Source organism: Cynocephalus volans, chromosome 12, assembly GCF_027409185.1.
Source record: "Cynocephalus volans isolate mCynVol1 chromosome 12, mCynVol1.pri, whole genome shotgun sequence".
In the NCBI taxonomy this organism is placed as follows: domain Eukaryota; kingdom Metazoa; phylum Chordata; class Mammalia; order Dermoptera; family Cynocephalidae; genus Cynocephalus; species Cynocephalus volans.
Window position 1 is genome coordinate 106511654 of NC_084471.1, and position 9698 is coordinate 106521351.

The following is a 9698-nucleotide window of genomic DNA, read 5'->3' on the forward strand; positions in this document are numbered from 1 at the left end:
ACTCTCCCTGGAGATGTGACACTGGAGGTCTGGTTTCACTCCCACAGGCCAAGCTCTTGGATCCTCCTGTACCTACTCTAGCAACTGTAAGAGACGTGACTCACTCTCTGCCGTGAGCTAAAGCTTCCAGTTTAAAATAATCTCCAGAAATAAGGAAACACAAAAAACGACATTGAGAAACACATGAAAAACTATTCATCAGTACAGGTCTGATTATGTGTTTACTTTTCTAAATGAATTTTTGTTTTTTATTTGGTTCCTATGCAGCCAGACATGCAAAGTAGATTTTTTATATGTCCCAGGGAAATCAGTTAGTAGTCTTTAAATAAATTGTGTGCTCCCTGATGAATTTTCTTTTTATTAGATTTTATGTAAAGTTTAATTCATGTTTTTGTTTTTTTTTTTTTGTCTTTTTCGTGACCGGCACTCAGCCAGTGAGTGCACCGGCCATTCCTATATAGGATCCGAACCCGCGGCGGGAGCGCCGCTGTGCTCCCAAGCGCTGCACTCTCCCGAGTGCGCCACGGGGCGGCCCTAATTCATGTTTTTAACATTTATCGCACTTAGGAAGAACTTAGGCTACCTCAGCCTAGAAGATGAGCAAAAGTCTCTTTGCATGAAGGATTGATATGATAAACAACAATTGCACCTAGAGACGAGTGCAAAGTCATTGCTCAATGGAAGATTCTTGAATCTATCTGCAAAGGCTGTTAATACAATCCTATTGAGTCAGGGCCAGATTTGGGCTGAGGTCAGTAAAATTATATAATCTTTTCGGCTGAAAGAGAATAGTGTTCTAAGGCACAAGAAGCAGTAGTACACGGTTGTGTGATGTCAAAGGTAGGCTTCCTGCATATTACAAATTTGGAGATCCTTCCTGACTTGCACTCTCCAAACTGTGAACCTTTCCCTCTACTAAATCATTGACACCAATATATCCTCAGGTAAGTAATCCTACATAGAGAAAATCCATTATAGCCTATGCTAATCAAACAGATGTTTAGGTTGAAGGAGGGTTACAATTAGTGATGAAATAGACACTGAGAAATAAGTAGCTTAGGTATCCCGGCATCTTCCTTAGAGGTCAACTAAAATTTAACAATTGTAGAGGGGAGAATGGGAAAAAACAGTTTTGAGTTAACAGCCATCCACTGATGTGCTGCAGGATCCAGACCAATGAGAAAAGAGCTCTTTCTAAGCTGTAGACACGCTGAGACAGCTTCAAGTCCTGTTTGGTCTTCTGTGTGCCCCGCATGCATCCGTAGTTCCCCTCACACCCTCCGCCCTGCCCCTTGGGCTTCTCCCCTTTGCGTTCCTGAGTCTCGTGTTGGAGTGCAGAGTATGAGGGTTTCCTGTGAATACACAACGCTGAGAAGAGAGGATCAAAGGCCAAAACTAGAAAATAATTTAAAATAAATCAGAAAAGCAGTGAGAATGAGTCATTTTTCAGAATAAAAGCAGAATTGCGTGTAGGCCTGGGTCAGGTATGCAAATCCCAGCAGAACACTTTGAGCATGACCAGGGAGTATTGTAAAAACTACAGCTGAAGAGGACAGATCTAGAGGAGAATTGGCAGATGTTTTGCTCACTTTCTATTCAGCTCATTGCTGAGGGAGGCAGTCCCACCCTAGGGTTATGAGGATGACCAAACACCCAGCCCCTGACACTGGACAGATGAGATTGACACAGCCTTGGGAGGAGGCCACCACACGCCATGCAGGGTCAGGTGAAGTTGGCACTTGGGAGCGGAGTGAACAGCAGAGACTGTGGGAGTCAGGATGTGGGGTAACAAGAGGGCGGGGTGGCCCCTGGCTCCCGAGGGAGGATGTGATTGGCTTGTTTGAATGATGGTGCCAGGCTGTCAGGGAAGGGAAACCTGCTAGTTTGAGGCGCAGGTGGAGTGCGGCTGGGCCAGCTGAGAAGGGTCTTAGCTGAGTGGGAAGCACATGGACGAGAACAGGGGAACTGCTGATGGGGCGTTTGGGGTTTTGTATGGCTCAAGGATATCAAGACAGCACGTGACATTTTAGTCCTTGTCGTCCAGTAGAGCTAGGAAATACAGAGCATTTGCTGTTAGGGTGAATCAGCAGACACTTCTTTTATAAGAGACAAGACACATGAATCCACAATTTGAACTTCCCCAAATCTCCTTACCAGGGAAGCAGCATTGAAGATGCTCTTTTAACATGAACACCTGGTGTTTGAATAAGGACAGGGGATCAGCTCTTACTGTACAACTATTAACCTTAAGACTTAAAGCAAATAACCATTCATTTAGTTCACAATTGTGAGGGTCAGTAATTTGGGCTGAATTGCACTGGGCAGTCCTGGCTTGGGCTGGCTTTGCTCCATCTCAGGGGGCTCCCTCACGTGTCTGCAGTGAGCTGGTGGGTGGCTGGGGCTGGCTGGTTTACCATGACTTTATATGGGATGGGTGGGATGACTGGGGTTTCTCACCATTTGGTCTGTCATCCTCTAGTGGGTAAGCCAGGACATACTTACACAGTGGCAGGACGGTTGCAATAGTAGTAAGAGAACAAGCCACATTGTGCACATACTTTTAAAATCCTGTGTGCCAGGAAATTACAAATTCTCTCAAATTATAACATTAAAAGACAATCACTCTCGTACACTTAAAACATTTTTTTTTTTATTAAAGATAACCAGTAAGGGGATCTTAACCCTTGGCTTGGTGTTGTCAGCACCACGCTTTCCCAAGTGAGCTACCGGCCATCCCTATATAGGATCCGAACCCGTGGCCTTGGTGTTATCAGCACCACACTCTCCCAAGTAAGCCACGGGCTGGCCCTTTAAAACTTATTATTATATCTAATGTAAGCCACTACACTGTAAACAAAGTTGCTTTATCTTATATCAACCTTAGGGTCTACAGACAAACAATTTAGGGAACAGCTTGTTGACAAAGAGAATATCTCATTACATAGTGACATTTTTTCCTTCCCCCCCAAAGGTCCAACCTACCCAGAAAAATAATTTTCAGAAAGAAAACCTGTTAAAGAGTGTGGTGCTGGGAGTGCAGCGGCGCCGAGGCTGCGGGTTCGGATCCTATATAGGGGTGGCCGGTGCGCTCACTGGCTGAGCGTGGTGCGGACGACACTAAGTCAAGGGTTGCCATCCCCTTACCGGTCACAAAAAAAAAAAAAAAAAAAGAAAGAAAGAAAGAAAGAAAACTGATCTGGACTTTATGAGTCTTAAGGATCTTCTTCCTAATCTAGGGGCAGTCCTTTTAACTAGGCTTCCACCCTGGCCTTGGCCCTGCTGATTTCTTTTTTTTTTGGTGGCTGGCCAGTATGGGGATCCAAACCCTTGACCTTGGTGTTATAATACCATGCTCTAACCAATCAACAGGCCAGCCCTGCTGATTTCAAAAGCAGGCAGGAAAAAGAGAATCAAAATCTATTTTCTTTACCTTCCATTCTAGGCTTCTCACTGCATGCACTTTTTTCTTCCAGATGATGGTGATGGTGCCCCTTTCTCCCGGTAGTTACACCAGGCCTAGCCCTTGTATGCAGGCAATGTGAAAAGAAAAGGGAAAGGCATACACATGCAGAAGAAAAGGTGTCCAGAAGAATGAAAGGAAGGAAAGAGTGTGACAGTCCATTTCCACGGTAATCTCTTTATAACGTCCACTGAGAGTTCACCATCTAACCTATATCCTATTTGTATAATCCTGAGGACTAGATTTTTTTCCTTAGTCCATATCAAAATGCATCTCACTAAAGAATCTAAAGAAGTAGAACTCAGAAACAGAGTAGAAATAGCAGTTGCCAGCTGCTGCAGGAAGGAGGAAGTGGGAGGATTTTGGTCAAAAGTTACAAGATTTCAGTTATAAGATAAGTTCTGGAGATTTAATGTACAGCATGTTAACTGTAGTTAATAATAATGTATCATGTCCTTGAATTGCTGAAACAGTAGATCTAAGTGTTCTCATCACACACACACAAAAGCAGTAACTACATGAGGTGATGGAGATATGTTAATTGTAGTTATCCCCGCACAATGAATGCTTATATCAAAACATCACATTATACACCTTTAATATATAAAATTTTTATGTGTCAAAAATGGAGAAATAAATAAGAAAGTTGCTGCTTTAATACATTGTAAAGTTACGGGGTTTTTACCTAAGACAGTTGAAGAGATGCTATAAAAGGGGAGATGGATTTGAGAGCCATGTGGGAAGGACTAATTACATCTCTGGTGAATTTTCCTGTGTGGGAGGGAATTAGGGAGTACAGAAAAGGAACCTAGTAAATATCACAGGTCTCTGGGCTTGCAAGTGATGAGAATTATCATCTACAGTGGGAGGAATGGGCCTCATCTGTCTCCTGATAAGATACATAGAGTTGTGGGGTGAGGAGTCCTGAACTCGCGGTAAAGCAAGGATGGTGTTAAAACTACACCGCTCTGCACCCATTTTTCTGGGAATTCCTGAAAACCATCCTCAGAAATGTAAACATAAATCTATTAACACAAAAGTTTGCATGTAGTATTTTTTATTGGAAATTGATTTCTTTTAAAAAGGAAACAATCGTAATGAATATGACTTTCTCTAATTTTTCAAGCAAAAATTAAGTCCACCTCTTTAAGAAATAAAATGGAAACAAATTTATAAATACAATAAGACAAACTCAATTTTGTCTTCTCAAATGCAAATTGTAATGAGAAGTTTGCTATTATTTTTCATGAATAAGAAAGAAATTGTAGAGTAATCATTGACATGACAACATGCATGTCATCTTTAACTCCCAATTGATTTTCTTTTTTCTTTTTCTTTTTTTTTTGGCAGCTGGCCGGTACGGGGGATCCAAACTTTTGACCTTGGTGTTATAACACTGCACTCTAACCAACTGAACAAACTGGCAAGCCCTCCCAATTGATTTTTACTGTTTGTTTTAACGACAGGTGCTGCAAACTCAGTTCCTCAAAGGCATGGAAGAACAGATTTTCCAGAGTTTGAGTTCTGATGTAAGAGTAGACCTATATGAAAAAAAACACCAGAATTATGTTGGCATTGAATTTCTTTCTCTGATGTGTTTTATTATTTAACAAATACAAGTTAATTTATAAAAGGTACAAAATACATCTGTTCTGGATATTTTCTCTTTGCCCATTCAGATCTACTCTGCACCATTTCTCACTGATCTGTGTGGTCTGGGAAGACAGGTTTCATGGACGGCATTAATGAGCTTTCCTGATCCTCCGAGGACCAATATGTGATTGGAGGAATGGAGAAGACTGAAGTTGGGGGATTTATTTCCCTGGTTTCAGTGGTGTGCTGGTAAATGTTTAGCAACCAGCAGATGACATCCATTCTCAGGGTCACTTCATGATCTTTGATAGCTGCTGGAGCTCCAGCTGTCATGACTGCATTGCAAGCCAGAAGAAGGAAGAAAAGCAAAGGGATGCACAACCCTTTCTCTTTTTTTAATTAAATTTCTATTTTGAGGTCATTGTAGATTCACACGCAGTTGTAAGAAATAATACAGAGAGATCCTGTGTACCCTTTATCCAGTTTTCTGCAGTGGTAACATCTTGTAAAACTGTAGTACAGCATGAAGAAACTGACACTAATGTCAAGACACGGAATATGTCCATCATTGCAAGGACCCCCCATGGCACCATTTGTAGCCACGCTCATTCTCATCCTGCCCCCAAGCTTTCCTTAGCCCCTGGCAACCACTAATCTGTTCTCCATTTCTGTAGTTTGGGTGGATTGGCTTTTTTCATTCAGCATAATTTTCTGGAGATTCATCCAGGATGTGCATATGTATCCATAGTTCATTCCTTTTTATTGCTGAGTAGTATTCCTTGGTGCAGTTGGACCACAGTCTGTATAACCACTCATCGTTGAAGGTTGTTTCCAGTTTGGGGCTATTACAAAGAAAGCTCCTAGAAATGCTTGTGTGTGAGTTTGAGTGAATATAAATTTTCACAGCTGCTGGGTCATATGGTAGCTGCATGTTAATTTTTTGAAGAAAGTACCATACTGTTTTCCAGAGTGGCTGTTCCATTCCACATCCAGCAACATACAATCCAGTTTCTGTACACCCTCCTCACCACAGATACTTTCACTATGTTTTATTACAGACATTCTGATAGGTATGTAGTGATATCTCTTTGGTGGCCTTAAGTTGCGTTTCCCTAATGGCTAATAATGTTGAGCATCTTTTTTGTGTGTTTACTTGCCATCTGTATGTCTGTTTATGTATTTTGCCCATTTTCTAATTGGGTTATTTGGCGTTTTTACTATTGAGTTTCAAGAGTTCTTTCTAAACTTAAGGTTTTTCAAGATACCAGTCCTTTGCGGGAGATGTGGTTTGCAAGTATTTTCCCCACTCTGTAGCTTTTCTTTTCATGCTTTTAACGAGATGTTTCACAGAGCAAAAGTTTTAATGAAGTGCAGTTTACCAACTTTTCCTCTTTTAGATCATGCTTTTGGTGTCACCTCTAAGAACTGATTGCCCAGATCTAATCCTGAAAATTTCTTTCATATTTTTTAGTTTTATGTTTTAAATGTAAGTCTATGATCCATTTTAAGTTAATTTTTGTATAGGGTATAACACTTAGGTCAAGGTTCTTTTTTTTTGCCTAGGCAAGTCCAATTGCTCCAGCAGTAATTGTTGAAAAGACTGTCTTTTCGTCAGTGAATTTTGCACCTTTATCAACAATCAGACCCATTTTTTTTATTATTGTGGTCAAATATGTGTTCCATAAAACTTACCATCTTAACCATTTTTAATTCTGTAGTTCAGTGATATTCACATTGTCGTGCAACTATCCATCTCCAGATCTCTTGCATCATCCCAATAGAAACTTTAATACCCGTTAAACAATAACTTCCCATTGCCCACTCCCCCTCTGTTTAAGTATTTTTCTATAAATGGCATTGCATATAAAGACTGTTACACCCTGATTTGAGATCCAAAGACTAATTTGTTTTTTTTCTTTTCTTTTTCCAGAGTGGGCCAATAGATGGAGTTTTCAAATACGAATGTAAAAACTGTTTCCTAGGCTGAACATGCAAAATAACTTTACAGTGTGGAACACCAAAGGGATCAACTAGACCTCAGATGACAAGATTCAAAGCATGAGTAGAGGAGCTCCGACCTAATACGGCTCAGTGGCCATAGGGCCAGTAGAAGGGAATGGCCCTGTTAGGAAAAGCATGTGGAAACAGCTCCAGTGGAAACCGTATGTCCTAGATGACAGGGTTTTTCAAATGTTCCACAGTATTCGGTTAGCTGATTGCTCTTGTATTTAATTCCATATCTTAAAAAACACCCTTGTCTTGCTACTTCTTGATTTCTCAGCATGAAGCGCAATATACTGAATTCCCTTATGATTATGAATGTTATTAAAAACTGAAACATGTAGCAAGTTATGATTATTTTCCTTTTCTGCATAACTTTTTACCTTCCCAGGAAAGGGAAGGTAAAATGTTTTTTCCACATGCTTAGTTTTCTCTATGCTGGTCAGTAATTCAACTCCAAACTCTTTACCAGTTATCTTAACTCCCCTCTGAGATTTTTTGCCCTCTGTGCTGCGTACACCTCTCATCCTGGGAGCTGCCTACACCATCATCCCAGGAAACTACTGGATCCCCTTCTTCCTGACCTCGTGTTTGCTACTGTTTTTGTCTGTTTCCTTCCCTGTTTTGATAAATATATCCTCTGCAGCTTCCTATAGAGGGAAGCTTGCCTATCTGAAATGCCTTTATTTTATGCCTGCTCTATAGTTTGTTTAGGTATAGAATTCAAGGTAGAAAATTATTTTCTGCATGTTATCATATGACCAGGAGTTCTGAGGGATCCCCTCCCTCCGTAATAACTATATCTTCATCAAAACACAATCTTTAAGACATTGCTGAGTTTTTTCTTTTTTTGCTTGGTGCACCTTGCTAGAAAACATTGCTCATTTTACAGGAGGTATCAGAGGTCTTCAGTTATCTCACCCTCAGACAAGTGAGCAAACAAACATATTGCTCTCTAAGCATCTGCGTCCAGAGCTTGGGCACTGGAAGCTAAGGGTGCAGAAGGTAGAAGCAAAGCCAGGGCAGGGGTTGGAGCCGGAGGGAGTCAGAGCTCTCTACCCCTCCTCCCGGGTCTCCGGTCCTAACATACCCACACACTGTATCGCCCTGGTTCTAATTATCAGCACCTAACTGATTCCATGTGGGAATTTTCTGTGTGTCTTGCCATATCCTGTGAACTTACAGTGAAAACAGGGCATGGTTCTTCTCTAGTCTCAGATCTCCAGCAGATGAACGTTTTTTCTTGGTGGCTGTCCGGTATGGGGGCCCGAACCCTTGACCTTGGTGTTGTCAGCATCACACTCTCCCAAGTGAGCCACCAGCCAGCCAGTGGAACATTGTTTTATATTCCGCGCCTGGAGTTAGCCTCAGACAGGGGAGGGGCAGGCTAGAAAGCATCTCATGTTCACAGAGGAACCTCTAGCTTCCTACCCCAGCTCTCCCCTCCACATTTCAAAGGATTAAGCTTGTGTTGCCTACTTACAACTTTCAGTTCTCTTCTGTCTCATGCCAGGGCTGTGCAATAAACTTAGAAGACGAGAATCCAAACATTTTATTCTTCATTTCTAGACAGCTGGCCGGTGCAGGGTCTGAACCCTTGACCCTGGTGGTGTAACTCCACACTCTAACCAGCTGAGCTGACTGGCCAGCCCTAAGAATCCAAACATTTTCATTCTCTGGGTTGCCATGGCTGCACTAGCGGGAGGTACTCTTGAAGTGAATAAGGAATCCAAAAGGGGGAACTATGCATCCATTAGCCCCCGATGTGAGCTCCTTGGTGTCTAGCCCAGAGGATTCCCAGTCAACAGCATCACCATCGACAGAGAGGCCCTTTGACATAAGCACTGAAAAATACCCACTGGGTTTTATAGTATGAAGGTAATCACGGACAATATCAATTGGAGCAGTTTCTACAGAGTTGTAGGAAAAATGAAGCAGCAAATGTAGACATTACTTGTGAGAATTATGGAAGGGAAGGGGATGGTGTGTTGCTCCTCCTGATTGCTAGGAAGAGAAGCCAGCAAGTCCCCAAGTCACCAAGCCAGGAGGACGAGGCCTTCAATGCTCGGGTGACTGGTGGCCCCCCTGGAGGAGAACAGGGAGGTAGATTGCTTGGGCCTGGAGAGTCGAGAGCGGGAAGTGGGGTGCACGGGGCAGAGATAAGAGTAGAGTGGGAGGGAAACGCTTGTCCATTACATAAGGTCACGTGATGGCCTCAGTTTCTCAATGAAGTAGCAGAAACAGGCCAACTGCTTAGAGGGAAGGAGCCAAAGTTGTCTGGCTGCGTAGGGGCAGAAAGGTGTAATATCTTTTCTCACCTGTCAAAAGGGTCACAGCCCACACCCCTATAACCAAAGACAGGTTAGTAAGAGATAAGTATGACAAATTTATTTAATCAATGTTTTACATGACTTCAGAGCCTTTGGAAATGAAAACCCAAAGACCCCGGGAAAGCTGCTCGTTTTCACGCTTAGGTTCCATGTGCGACGGACAGGCACATGGGAGTGCGGCTGGATAAGAGGGTGCAGTCCATGGCATCGCACCGAGGGGACAGCAGGCCTGTCTGTTCAGTCTTCTCGGCCTCCTTGCGTAGCATTCCTTCCTCCCGGGCATGGGGCAGGGCTGCTCTGAAAGAAAGGTCTTC